General features: G+C 30.5%; 1 protein-coding gene and 1 non-coding gene across 2 annotated transcripts in view; one reads left to right on the top strand and one right to left on the bottom strand.

Annotated features, from left to right (window-relative positions):
- The window catches only part of LOC118200835 (uncharacterized), a 147,641-nt gene that overhangs the window by 84,812 nt on the left and 47,011 nt on the right, over positions 1 to 15,818 (bottom strand). Inside the window, exon 2 of the mRNA XM_085818330.1 lies at positions 13,535 to 13,637. The gene's annotated coding sequence lies outside the window, so the exon portion shown is untranslated. The remainder of the gene's footprint in view (positions 1 to 13,534; positions 13,638 to 15,818) is intronic.
- TRNAG-GCC (transfer RNA glycine (anticodon GCC)) lies at positions 13,960 to 14,030 on the top strand. The gene has a single exon. It is a non-coding gene; the product is annotated as a tRNA-Gly (tRNA).

Below are 15,818 nucleotides of genomic sequence, written 5' to 3'. Positions count from 1 at the left end.
CCTAGAACGACTATAAATATATATTTCTTTTAATTTGCCTCGGACTGGCAAATTAAAATTCTATCCACGGACCGGATAGAACCTTCCGGCGGGCCGTAGTTTGCCCATCCCTGTATTAGATTATGGTAAAGCATACTGCGGCTGTCTGCCTAAGGTGAAGAATGACTTCGTGGAACAGTTTCGAAGGAATCTGAGTCGTATTCATGTTAAACATGGGAAAAACCACGACCATGCTCATGCATCTAGCCCGTTCGCCGGGATTTGAATCCAGGTGAAATCACTAGTGTTCAGTTGTTTTATTTGCTCAACGGTTTGTACATTATAAAAGAAAAATCCTATTTTATCTTAAAAAAATGCAATTTTTACACTTTGCAATGAAAACATTATGCAGCAGTTAATAAAAAAAGGTGGGTCGAATCCTAAATTTTCTCAAATCTTAAAATGTTCTCAAATCTCTTGAATTCTTTATATAAAAATAATACAGTCAAAAGTCGTTAATTCGGACATCCATAATCCGGACCTCAAAGCTAAAAACTTTCTGCGCATGCGTCGCGTTGACGCATGCGCAGAAAGTTTACGTTAGCGCGTAAGTTTACGATAGGCGTTTACGCTAGCGCGTAAGACCTTTACGGCTGCGCATATGCGTGTGCGCATGCGCGTTTAATGTATAACGGACGGTATAAGCTAAAATTATCTAATTATCTATTTCAGTTAATGTTGCAGATTGCGTTGTTCCTTAATCTTCGAATTGGATCCGGCTTATTATTTTTTCCAGACTGTAAGAGCAATTTTATAAAAGTAAGCTTGAACTTTCGATTATGTCAAAAAGAATTTCCGATGCTGGAGCTCCCAAAGGATCTACAAAGCGAAAGTATGTTTCGATGTCCATCAAACAAAAAGTGGAATTGCTGCAAAAAATGGATAAAGGCATGAAGAAAGTGACAGAGAGGTTAATGAAAACGAAAAAATTTCGATTGACAAGTTAGTCAGTATTCTCGGCATTGCAATTACAGGACTTGAACAGTGGAGCATTGTAACTGAACAAGAAATTATGTCTGTTTATATAGAATTAAAGAGAAAGTATTAGCACATAAAACAAAGCAACTTAAACAACTTACATTGAATGAAATGTTTAATAAAGTAAACAAATAAATATTAAGCTTTTTTTTTTGTAAATTTTGATACCCTTTAGATCATAATTGTTCTTTATTTCATAAATTACAGTTTCATATTTTTAATTTTATAATTTCTGCATGCCATCTTACCAGATTTAAACTGATGATGTATAATCCGGAAAAATCGATAATTCGGAATCGCCGAAGTCCTGACAAGTCCGGATTAACGACTTTTGACTGTACTGTATATTAAAAGATTTAATTAGCGAAATTTCAAAACTACCCTAAATGAAAAACAAATTTAAGAACGGAGTTTTTAAAAATATACTCATATTTATTGAAGACATGTCAACGAAATTCAGTAAATAAAATTCAAAATTAAAACCCTTGTATCTTGAAGGTTCATTTTCTCCATAAACCTTGTAAAAATATACGAATAATAATCGTCAATTATTTTATATTTTTCTAGAACCCTTTTAAATCAAGGCAAAAGTTAAAGAAAAGAGGATTATTTCAAAGGTTAGTATGTACAAACATTAAATACAAAACGTTAAATACTGTCCTTAAAATTTAGAGTGTTGCACTCAGCCGCCACGAAGTCATAGCGATGATTCCATGTACCACTGAAACTGAAAAAGTCATTTTCCTTCTTTAATGAATGTCTCATTTGGATGTCAATAAATTTTAATATTTCGAAGTTTTTACTTTAACTTTCCCCCTCATCCTTTTGGTTATTGTACGAACGATGAAAAAGGTGTAAGCATTCGAATCCATATTCTGAGCTTCCTATGTTTTTTTTTTTTCATTCGTTTTTCGATATTTATCGATATTTACACTTTTCTACCTCTTCCCCTTTTTTTTAGTCGTTGCGTACTCCTTTTCCCCGCAATCATCTTTTCAAAATTCGCAAATTCTACTATAATATAATCCTTACAAAAATATCATACCAAATTTTATAATAAAATCCTAAAGTTTAACTTGTTTAACTTTTAAAAAGTTGAGCTTGTATGCCCATCACACTTGTACATGTATGGCCATCATGCTTCTATTGCCATCAACTTGTATGTTATATCATCTCAAATTACGGCCCAATTATTCGTAAATTAAATCACAGATCTTCCATAGAATTCCATCAAATTTTAGATCTAGCTTCTGTAGACTTGAGTAAAAAGAGATTTCATAGAAATATGTGTAGATAATTCTATAAAAATTTGTGCAAAGATACTATAAAATGTTTTGCCTTTTCTAAAAGACCCACATATAGAATCTTAAATAATGTGTACAGAATCAACTAATAGAATTCTACTGAAAATATCAGGTTCAATTTGTGGAGACGTGGAACATAATTCTAAAGAATTCCAAATAAAAGTTTCCTAGTTTTAATTTCCTATAAAATATAATATAGAAGATTTTGAATAATTAAAAGCATTATCAAATTAAAAAAAATTTCTTTCGGATTTAAAACTCATGGATTAAATTTGCATAACTGAACAGAATTTTTAATCTAAATTTTGAAATAATTTACGACATGGAAATGAAGGAATAAAAACTTTCCGAATAGACGTGATTCTTTTTCTAATACAAGGATTTCAATATCATTTTGATTAAAAAAAATATTTAAATAAAAACAAACACATTTTAAATAACAGTTAAGTTTAATTAATATTAAGAAATCATTTCTCTTATCAGGGGTACATACACAATAATTAAAAGCATTAATTTTAGGAATTGAAATTTTATAATTAACACCAAATTTAATCTTCTTCATATTTATAACTAATTTAATGATTTAAATTGATTTAATTATATAAAAATACTTTTTCATCATACATACAAATAATACTGCACGAAAATTTGCCAAAATATTACATAAATTTAGAAGTTAAAAAATATTCAGCTGGAGGGGGGAAAATGGTAAATGTTTCCATTCAACACTTATAAACAAAGTACGCTTTTTTTGTTTTTTTTGTTTGTTTGTTTGTTTTTGTTATTTATAATAGTAAGCGCAGTTTAATATTTCAGAGTTTGACTTCCTTTTGTAGCATAAATTAGTATCAAACTCTATGACTTGGAGCGAATTACCGCTTAGCCTGGAAGTTAACTACAGAGACTTAAAGAGGGTAAAATAATATTTTTATTAAATTAGAACGTGAACATAATACGCACTTCTTGTGCTTGATAGTATCAGCCACCACTTGTGGCGATGTAACTAAAGTAACAGTAAAATTCAGAATTTAAACTAAGCTTAGTAGTCAAAGACTACACAATTTAATTAAAATATAAGTTGGCTTAGAACTTCTCATAAATGTCAGCCCGCAAAATGCAAAGCCAAAGAATTAAAATCTTATCAGAGCTGAAGAAATCCAGTAACGTAGCCTCGAGAGGCAGAGCTTGTCGGAAAACCTCAGTTTAAATACTATTTAACTGATTTACATTTCTGGTGAGAAAACAAAAAATTGAGAAAATACAGTAGCGGTCTAAATCATAATAACTGGTTTATTAAAGTAATAATAACCCTATAATATGATCACGTTTGTCCACGACTGTTTTCATAGTATTAATCGAATGGTAATATTATGGTGTGAGAATAAGCTATCCTTCAAAATAGCATCGGAATTTAGCTAATTTAATATAAATGTAAGAAGAAACATATAAATAAATGCCTTCTTAGAGCTTTGCAAATGCAAAAATTTGTGTATGAGCTGTTAATAAGGTTTTTAACGCAGTTATTCATTAAGAAACTGGTCATAACATTTCTGGAAATAATTTGCCCTATGTTATATCCTTATTTTAATATTTGGATGGCGTCCTTCATTCACTGTAAAAGAACATGCAAACGTAAAATTTTAAATTAGGCAAAAAAGTAGATTAAGATTGGCGTAGATGTTGTAGGGGATTTTCTTTTCTTTTTCTTTTAAGAAGCAAGGGGGAAATATTACGCAGAATTCTTTTTTGCTACTGTCTGCTTCTTCATCCTTCAAATGGATAGAGTTATTCAAAATCTAAGGATAGCTTTCTTTCCTAGTTTTAAATGGTTGATTAAAATCGAAAACAAATTGTTTGGCGACATAATTTCTTAATAGGAGACATTTTTAAGATTCTTGGCAACGTTAATAACCTATTTTGATCTTATTTGGCGACTTTACTTAAGTTAAAGAATTATTCGAAAACACTTTGTTAATATTAAATGAATTGTTGAGCCCAAAAAGCGATGTATTTTTTAAGTTTTGTATACAAACGGGCGGGACTTCGGGAATTCGATAACAATGTCCGAATGATAATATTAACCGCAATCATATTAGGCGGCGGTGTCTATTATACATTCGATATCTCACATAGTACACGAGAAACCTAAAATTTGCTTTGATTAAAATTTGAAAAAGAGATACATTTCTTTTTCAAATGATTCACACTTCTCTATTCAATTTTCTTTTGGTATTCTACAGATTTCTATAGAATTTGATATTCTGTAGATTTCTATAGAATACTATTGTATAATTAACAGTCAGATTGAAGTATAAAATTATTTTTTGATTTTGCAAAGTGCGTTTAGAAAATGACACTCGGTTTCATTTCATAAAAAACTCTCAACTTTTAAAATTGAAGCAGTCTTAGATACTGGATCAACAAATACCAAATAACACAATGTAAATATGAAATCTAGGATTATGATTGTCGTATTTGTATTGAAAAGCAGGTTATTTCTTATCATGAATAAGATTACGATATGTTTCATGTAATCTTATTTGGTGATATGGACCATAAAACACAAATGCAATTATGATGAACTAAAATGGTTCTTCAAAGCATAAGAGATGTAAATAATTATATGCTATGGATAACAGAAGTTTTATAACAAGAACAATAAAACTGGAATAATTCTTCTTATTATTTGAACATATACCTTAAGTAAAGGCCTATAAAAATAAGTTTAATTTCACATGTCTATATTAGAAATAAAATAAAAATAAAGAAATAAATATTTTTGAAACTTTACTAATTTTAAAAATGAGTTAAACTGGAACAGAAACATACCAATGCAAAATTTAAATCAACTCCCCCCCCAAATAATTTAGCACAAATTTTGAAAAAAAATTAGTAAAGGGGGTGGGGAATTAACGTCTTTAAGGAAATACGGACGTTTTCCGCTTTTGAAACGTCTGTTGCTCAGCAATGTTGTTATTTCAGCCCTTTCATTTATAAAAGAACGCATATAATATTTGAACGATAAGTCACTCTTCCCGTGTAATTCCTCATACCTATAAAAAAGTTTTTAAGCATTTTATTGTGCTATTATAAATTTAAAATATGTTATTTATCATTCACTTGAGTCTACAAGTAATATTATGATGCTTTTCAGGAAACAAACAACATTTACTGTCTGTAAAAAAACTGAGTTTCGCTAACCTGTTCGCATGGCGTAGAGAAAGCCGGTTGCCATAGTCCCGGATTCGAAATTCGGAAAAGGCAGAAATGTTTGGATAGTGCATTTGCGGCATTGGTGCCCTCAAAATGCTTTCGAGCCCAAGGTGGGAGACCGCTGGATCTACCCTCCCCTCTCCGGATTGTTCTCACTCAAAACTGGGATGGAGCTCACTATATTCGGGCTGTCACCTGTAAGATTCCCATGGTTAAAGCCAATAACAGGTGCAATCATTGCTTCAGGGACAAAATAAAATTCACAGACTCGGTCTATCAAGTTGAAATCAAAGAAGTGAGATCATAGCCAGATACAATTCCATTTCGTCAGTTTCTTATATAGGACGAAGACTTTTTAGCATTTGGTATGTCGAATGATACATAAAATTTATCTCAACTGACACTAGTGCAAATTTTTAAGATTTCAAATGAATTGCCTATCAACTAATTTTTTTCTTAGTAATAGACTATTGCTTATTTATTATGTTAATGCAATGAGCAAATAAAATTTCAGTTACAATGTTTTCATCTAAACCCTTTGCAGCGAAACCATTATGAACAGTATTTTATTTTACTTTTAGATAGCGAATCTAACTGTTTTCAATAGTTGATATATCCGAAGTGGTAGTATATTTACACTTATACATACTTACGTGAGACAAAAGTTCGCCGAAAAGTCATATCACGTTAGTAAAATTTGCAACAATTCAGTTTGACTGTTATAGAGCGTTAGCGTATTGTTTCGACTATAAGAGGACATTAAGCATGAAATAACATTGGTCAGGATAGCATATTTCGGTCTGCAGTGGTAACGAAATTGCAGTATCATTTAGCCAAGCGTTTCTATATATCAGCCCATTTTTTAAAAGGAGCAACATATATCTGTCATGTTCCATCCATCTTATTTGAAGGATATCTCAGTGACGCAGTGTTCTGTCTTATCTGAACGCTTTTACAGGGTCAGTAATTTCAAACAATTCAAGCTAAACAAAGCAATGCGATAATCAGTGTATGAACGACACCAAAAAACACATTCTATGAATGCTTCCAAAAATATCAAGACTCATCAGTGGTCGAGACGTAAGCGCACAAAAGCACTGGTAATTCAACTCTGTGTTCAAATCCTAGTGAATGAGCTCATTGCATGGAAAATCCGTAATTTTCCCCATGAATACGAGCCAGTTTCCTTTGAAATGTTCTCCATGAAGGCATCCCTCCTCTTTGGCAGGTAACCCGTGTACGATGCCATAATCAAGGAACACCAAAATAACCAGAAATATTACGAACATTGAAACAAACATATTCCGATAGATTTTATTTTAAAGTTGAATATTTTTTTTCTTTTGAAACACAATTAGCCTACAAGCATTTCCCACGACTAGTCGCTTCCACGCCAGTCGCTTAAATTAGTTATTATAAAAAGGAAAAACACATGATTTTAGTGAGTCCAGCTAGTTGTTAACAAAAACTGATATGTTATTAATGCTTTAAAATCACTTAATTTGTTCATCAACTGATTAAATTTGAAAGAAAAATTAAATATTTTACGCTTTGCCGAATGGCAACGCATTGGCACATCGGAGATCAGAATATTTCATGTCGCACAAAGGCAACACATTTTTTTTTTTTTTTCTCAAACCATTAAGTTTTCTGATGGAAAGGTCCTTGTGGAAAGGTACGTTTTACCGGGTTGCAACACATCACTTTCAAATCGCTGAGTTCGTTAAATCAAAATTTCAACAAGTCAACACAAAACACAGTGTAAATTAAAAATAGTTTAGAAATTTAAGATTCGGACTTTGGCATACAGCGCCGTTTGTTTAGAATGCGAGAAACATAGCAATCGGGAAGTCCGGGTTTCGAATCCGAGCGAGACACTGATGATTTCTCTGGTTTTTTGGCTTCGAGAAAATTCTGTATGACTGAACAATTGAACTACAGTTCCTTGAAAGAAGCTGGGCCGGGTGAAAGCAATAAGCATTTAAAAAAATCATGATAGCACTCAGAAATTTAGAAATTTCTAGCCAGTATCCATCTAGCCAACTTGTTGTGACAGGCTATGAATGACTCAACAAAATAAAGTATTGTTGATGGCATCATCTTTTGATGTAGAAATTGTCCATCATCTTGAGGTATACTAAAGGTTCTGTCTTGCCCTCGGATTAACAATGCCCGTTCACTTTGATGATTTAAATAAGGGGATAGTTAATGACAGTTTACGGGTTAGACAGTAGAATTAGATGTTTCGGACATTCTGTCTCAGCAGATGGCGCCACGACTAACTCTTTACTTTTTCGACTATGAACAACTTCAATTACAAAGGAATAAGTTACAGCAGAGTGGTATTAGCACAAATTATTTACATCAATATTTGCAAAACTTAAGTTTTCATATAGCAGCTACTCAATAAAATTATTCAGTTACCCCCGTCCCCCTACACACATAAGTTATTTTAAATTTAAACGTTGCACTTTTAACTAAGTAGAAAATTTACCATCTGATGAAAAAGAACTATCTGGTTTGTGACATTATTTTACATTCTTTATAAGAAAGACTTGCTAGAGATTCGAGAACTATGTGAAAATAATGGTATTTTAATCAATACCCCTTCACTCAACAACTCGGTTACGACTAGTGCACTTAAAATAGCAAAAGAGTGAAAAAATATTTATTTTGAAATTTTCATAAAAGGAATTAAAGAAATTGAAAAACATATGAATATGTATTATCAAAAGTTAAGAACTTTTAGTATAGTATTTATGAATTTTTTTATGACCCCTTTTTCTAGTTATATTTTCGAAGAGATACCTTCTTGAATTTTAGTCAGAATTTTCTTTCTTTTAAATGAAGCAAAAGTTTATGGAAATTTTTTTTCAATCTTTAAACTTTTACGGTTATGAATATCCCATTAAAATTATTTTTTGCTTTATGTTTCCCAAAGTTTTGAAAGGGATAAAATTTGTTGCCATCTACAGTTTAAAGAAACTTTTCAAATGGAACAGTGCATTCAGCACCAATGATGTAAAAAATAAAGCTAGATGTTTTCAAAATACTCTGCAAATTACTCCGCTTCTTGCTTTCATATCGATGTTAATATCTATGCTTAAATGGGCCAAAAAGATCTTCCAAAATGTCGAACATTAGTTACGCTACTCAAGTTCAGAAGATTATTTTTTTAACACTGATTGCTAAAAAACGAACATTAACTTTGAAAATGTTAATGTTAAAAACCAGACGCTTGAATAAGTTTATCAAACCTTTTCAACCATCACTAATTCATGCCTGCATTAATTTCAGTACTAGTTTATGTGTATATAATTTTATGATAATGAAATCTTACCCGAATATTTTAGTAGTCAATATTTGTATTTAATTTTGTTTTACTTCAATGTACGGTACATTTTAAAGTTCATGCACAAAAATACAATGTGCATTAGGTATTGATTTTATTTTCATTATTTTAAAAGCACTTTGATGTATTAAAGTTTTCCTTCTGTACTCGTGATTTCCTTAGCATAAAAATGTAAGAATATTAAAAAATGAAATTATAAAAAAGACAAAAATTCTGAAAGGTTTCAGTTTTAAATTACGTCCAAAGGGGCGTTTTTTTAACGTTTTATCTGTTACCTTTATTTATTAAATATCATGTTCTAAGTACTCAAACCATAAAATTCAGTTTAAAAGGAATATTGCAAAACAATTTTAAAATGAGCATATCTTTAGAATTTCCGATAGATTCTCGCGCACTGGAGATAAAAATGTTTTGTTTTTTTGTACAGTGTTGCCATTGCTCTCTTTCAAATCGTTTAGTTTCTTAACCAAAAATTTGTTGAAGTGTTACTAAACATGAAATCGAAAATAAAATAAATTTGAAATTCAAATTAGCGCTTCCACATGCCCATGTTCTATGGAATACGTTTTTTTTTTTTTTTTTTTTTAATTTTGATGACTCTAGGTGCCTTTGTTTTATCACAATGCGAGAAGCATACATACATGCATTCATGTAGATTCTTCATTTTTTAATTTCTTTAAATATAATACAGAGCGATAATATTTGGTGGCAACAATTTGAAAAGTGATCCGCTATTTACAGTTTTCATCGCAAAATGCCAAAACGAAATTAATAGTCCTTCTGGGCAAATTGCTTCTTTGAACTAATAAACTTTAGAATATCTAATTAAATAACAATACGTTTTATATCAAAATCATACTGTAAACAGTTATATAATATAAATCTGCATCATAAACTGACTTTAAGCCAACTTGGATTTCTTTTGATTTTTATTGGATTTTGCAGTTTTTTATTGTGACATTTTCTGTTTTATTTAGAATAATATTTTTCTCTAACACATAAATACACTGTGACCTTCCTCCTGATTAATATAGTTTCCTTATGTTTATAATGTCTTATTAGATTTAAGTCTTTTTCTAGTGTGTTATTTAAAATCTTCAGTTTTCTGAAGACATATATGCTTAGCTTCTTTAAATTATTTGTACAGTCATTAGGTTATTTTGAATCAAGAGAAGGGAAAAATGTGTAATGCCTTCGCCGGGAATCGAACTTGGACCTCTCGAATACCTCCAAAGTGTGCTACCGTTACACTATGAAGGCATGCTGGAAGGAGGGACCAAATACTTTATATACTCCCCCTTTTAAAGGGCGATTGGGGATTAGGGGGGACTTAATCACCAAAACCCGGTGTGGCGGATTATTGTTCGCCACATTTTAGTTCGGGCACCACTGTAGAGGCATTAGGTTATTTTGAATCAGGAGACGTGCAATACAATTGCCGGGATGCGCCGACTGTGCTACCATTGCACCACAAAGGCATACTGGTAGGAAGGAGAAAATGCATTATATATTACTAATATCTTTCTAAGAGATTTGAATAAATAGTAATTTATATTAGAGATATCTGCCCGGGCAGTTTTGTATATTAATTATTACAGGGTGATCAAGGCAGAAATATTAATCCAGAAAATCTTGTATAGTTCCGATTTTTATCATTTTACCACCAAAAAAAGAGATTTCACGCCATATGCAGTCCTGCCTGACGCCAGAGCCGGCTCATAAATTCTTCCGTTTAGGGTGTCCCTAAATTCTATAAATTTACCAGCCCCTAAATTTTACCGCTTGGGCAATCGCCCCGGTTGCACCGACTCTGACGCCAACCCTGTCTGTAGCCTGCTGCATAAGGTGATAAAGTAAGTTATGAAAACACGGTAAAGATTACTAATTTAATTTACGTACTGTTTAAGAAGGAAAAGGAATACAAATTTGTCATGTAAGTGTATGGTATTAGGAATATGTTTTATTAATGACAATAGTATTCCAAATTTTTATGAAACTGTCAATTAGATATATTATAATATATAGAATTCATCTGCATTATAATTTGAATTCGATACGTTGTAATATACGTATAAATTGCAAAAATTAATGATATATTTAATATAGCTTAGATGATTATTTTTCATTTTATATTTCTTGTTAAATATTATTTTACAAAAACTTTTACTGAAATGAGAACTTTAGATTGGAAGATTTAATATCTTTCTTTATTCTTCCAGTGACAAAGGTGCAGGAGCGCAAATGAATTTCTTATACCAAAATATTTAATATAAAACGTTAGAAGCATCTTTGTTAATTAAAACAATGATACAAATGTTTATAAAAATTGATAGATTGATATATATATATAAATTAAATTGATATATACACATAAATTAAAAATTACGCCAGGGATGTTATTAAAAATAAAATTAAAAAAATTATTAAGAAATAGGCAAATTGCTTTTGAATTGCTCTGAGAGTTAAGCAAGATGTAATTATTTTTTGAAAGATACAGTTATGCGTACAGAATGGCAGCATTTCTGACAACCAGAATTTTGACGGCAGCATGAGTGATAAATGCAGTGGTGGCCCAGAGTAACTTACGTTAACTTATGACCATGTTAAAAATGGGAAGAGTAAGCTACAGCTGCATTACTGTCAGCACTATTAGGAATAGAAAAAGGATATATGCATGAGAAACCGATAGTAGAACCTGTAATAAACTTGAATATTTTTTAAACTGATCCACAGAGAGAAGTAGAAGGAACATAAAAGTTGTAGAAAACAGCCATTAGAAAAATATTATCATAAACTTAGAATTATTTACCTAAACTCATAAATTTTAAACAAATTAAAACTACTACATTTTTTAAAAGGATTTAGTTTAGTAATCTTCTTAGGTATCGGAATGTGTAACCAAATTTTAGATAGGCCAGACTTTAGGCATGGAGAACATTAACATCATATTCTTTTTTACGAAGCAAAATTATTTGTAGGTTTATTTAAACAAAAACCTGAAGGGTCATTTAATTAATTTTTAATTGTAACTTCACTTATGGCTTGCTAAATTTCAATTAATTTTTTTATTTACACTTTTAAAAGCTGTGAAAGATGAAAACAGCGATTTCTGGTCTAGATAACGTTCCTTATAGTATCGCGCAGTTGACATACAGCTTGTTCATAAAGTCGGTTATATCAAAGGATGAGAGGGCTGTCTACCTAGTGGAAAGTATGCTATGTGAGAAACGTAATTCGCATTTACTTATACATGAAAGAAAAAAAAAAAAAAAAAACTTTTATGCAATTAGACAATTCTCTAGGTTTCGTACCGAGAACAGACTACTACTGTTCAGTAGCCTTAAGGGCATTCGGCCACTGGCGGGAATTCGGCTATATTGACGAGACTGCCCTAATTTTAGTTCGCGCAGATGATAGGTAATCGAATGTTAAGAGCAAAATTATTAAAACTAATGTTTAGATTACAAATGAACATAAAGAAAAATGTGAAATAAATTGCTTATCATTTTAAGAAACGATACAGAATAAACTCTTTTTCAATAGGCATAAAATACTGATGATATTATTAAAATTTTCTTCTTGATTCATTAAATGATAAATTAAGTGTTTTACTCTACTTATATGCCTTTTCATTTATAAAACTTTACCATTAAAAAAATCTTGTAATATGGAGAAGATAGCTTCAACTGGGACGCAAAAAAGAAAGAAGGAAAAAGACCTATGCAATGTTTTAGAACGGGCAAATGAACATTGCAGAAGTATTTTATGTGATGAAAATATTAATGTTTTGGCAATGTCGAATTAAAAAAATTAATTTTCGATAAAAGACGAAATTTAACTTTTAATTCTGTCTCCCGATTCCTATATTTATATTTGGGAACGCTTTGTATTCGTTATGAAAAAATAAATTAAAACAAGTTTGACTCCTTCTGACAAAAACTGACAGGGATATATAATTCAAAATGTGCAATTTTTGATGTCATTTTCAACTTGCCTTGAGGGATCAATTAATTAGAATCATTCGAAGAAATAAGTGTAAATGAAATGCAGCAAGAAATATGTATAATTTACTATTCTGTTCAAGTGTGGTTCCATATCAGATATTTTACCTGCTAATGCAGAACTGAAAAAAATCATCATCAAAATGTTGGCTCTTGGAAACCTTGATTTTTTTTTGGGGGGGGGAGAGCATTGTAAATTTACTGGGAAGGCCCAAGAAATTTTTTTGCATAAGACCCAAAAGTTCTAGTTACCCCACTGATGTTAAGTGCAATTGATTTATAATTCTGAACTTTGATTTTTATATATCTTCTTTGTAAATCAAATGAAGGGAAGAATTTTCCCCGAGCTTTTAAAGTTTAGGAGAAAGAATTGCTAGAAGCAATTGTAACATTCGATTAGACTGGAAGCAGATGAGAATGATGGTGGATTTTAATTGTAAAATAAAATTTTTGAAATCGTGTTATAAAAGAAGGGACTGAATGAAGGGAAATTCAAGTTCAATATTCAAAGTTTTTGTAACGCTGATACTGGTCTTGCAAACAGATATTTGTGTTAAATATTAAATATTCATTAATACAACAGTTTAAAAAGAAAAATACCAGGAATATTAAAACTCATAAAATCACGAAATTTGTGAATGACCCACCATGGAATCTTGCAGATGTTCTATGTCACATATTTCAAATTGACGGACGTTGTTTTTCCATCAGAATAAAGAATAATCAGATGATAATCGAATAACCCATATCCTGAAAAGAAACAATTTAGTTAAATTTTAAAAATAAATAAATAAAAAAAAATAAAGTTTGTAATAAAAGTCAACTACAAATGAAATTTTGTACTGTTGTTAATAATTGTGAATAAAGTAGTTAATATGTTAAAATAAGCTGCTTTGTTAGACAAGTTCTAAAAGAAAGAAAAGTTTAAAGGAAGTTCTTTCGTTTCGTCCCCGGGTCAAGAATGAAGAAAAGGGCAAAGGTTCTCACGTTTTGCTTGCACTTAAAGACAAGAGAGGAAAAGAAACTAAATTTTTTCTTTTTGATGAAATGTTTTGTACTACTGCAAGGTGTAACGTCGGTGGTTCAGTGGTAGAATGCTCGCCTGCCACGCGGGCGGCCCGGGTTCGATTCACGGCCGATGCAAGTCTAATATTTTATCTCCGAAATTAATTTCTTGATTATATATATAAATATTAACTTAATTTTTACCTTGTTTTAACCCTAAAAAATTTTTCTTACCGTTTCACCAGTTTTTAGCAATTGTTTCAAATGCTTTTGCAAAACTAAGTGGAGTTTTCAGATAAATTTACTAAACTCGTAGTTCATTAGCGTGTAAACGATTATTCTCTAACTGAAATGTAATACATACGACATTAGAAAAATTTCTTAGCTAATTACATGCAAAGGAAATTCCTTTTTACGAAATTAATTTCATGTTTCATGTTTATATATAAAAATATTAGTTTAGTATTTAGCCATTTGTAACCCTAAAAGAATGTTCTTTCGGTTGTTAAATTTATTGCTTTTCCCAAACTAAGCAAAGTTTACACTAACTATACAAAGTCGTTCTTTATTAGTGTGCAGACGATTATTCTCTAACTTATTAAGTAATATATGTGTTTTTCAATTAATTACACATAATGCAATTTTTTCCCGCGTATTTATTTCATGTTTATATACAAAAATATTTATTTAATTTTCAGCACATTTTAACCCTAAAAGATTGTTTTTTAAGTTGTTATTAAACTTGCTGAAAAATTAAGCAAAGTTCATGTTAGACGTACGAATTCGTTGTTCATTTTAGCGCACAAACAATTATTCTGTAACTGATATAAGTAACATACATGTTTTTTTTAATTAATTACGTACAATGCTAACTTTATTCCGACATAATTAATTTCATGTTTATGTACAAAAATATTAATTTAATTTTTAGTATATTTTTACCCTAAAGGATTGTTTCTTCAGTTGTTGTCAAACCTATTGCTCTCCCAAAGCTAAGAAAAGTTCGTTCATAAATATAGCAAACTCGTTGTTCATTATCGCGTAAACGATATTCTGTAATCAATTTTAATAATATGAGATATTAGGAAGTTTTTTTTAATTAATTACATTCATATTGTAAATACTTATAATATTATACTTTCATGTATTTATAGGTATTATACTATTTAATACATTAATAAAAATGTAAATATAAGAAACGAAATATACACGTTATTTAGATAATCCACTGTTGGCTACTGAAATTTGCAATATAAAGGTTTTATACGTTAGAATTGTAAAAGTATTCAAAAATGGAGAGTTATCATGCCGCGTGAACAATTAATGGAACCTGCGAAGAACGGATTACTGAGCAGGGGGGTGGGGTCGCTAGGAGTCGGTACCATTGAGCAAAGTTGTACCGAAGTAATGTAACAAAATAATTCAGGTCCCAACCAAAATTTGTAATTTTACATTAAACAAGTATTGAAACATATTGATTTGATGTTAGATTAATATGTTCTCAATAAATTAGATAACTATTATCCGCTTAATTATATGTACTATTTTAATATATGCAGAAGGAAAAAAAAAAAAAAAAAAAAACGACGTTTTGCAAAATTTAGATTTTGAACACGTCGCTTAAAAATTTTAATATAAAGGTCCGATGTTATTAAAAGTTCAACAGTTTGAAGAAGATGAAAAAATAAACATAAAATATTCTATTAAAATTTTAATGAGTGTAATTGATTAATTTTTCATTTTGAAAGCATGTAAAAACAGGAATATCTGTAACAGAATCACTATTATATTTACATAAACACTCAATTCTTTTATTCCGTCCTTACGTACATATATCATGCAAAAACATCGTTAAATTGCATTCGATAGCGGTCAAAATGGATATTATCGTTGAAATGTGCTGTCTGAAACTTTTCGCGATTACAA

Source organism: Stegodyphus dumicola, chromosome 6, assembly GCF_044657685.1.
Source record: "Stegodyphus dumicola isolate Sdum_Otavi_A_Nest chromosome 6, ASM4465768v1".
NCBI lineage: Eukaryota > Metazoa > Arthropoda > Arachnida > Araneae > Eresidae > Stegodyphus > Stegodyphus dumicola.
This window is presented reverse-complemented; position numbering and strand designations above follow the sequence as displayed.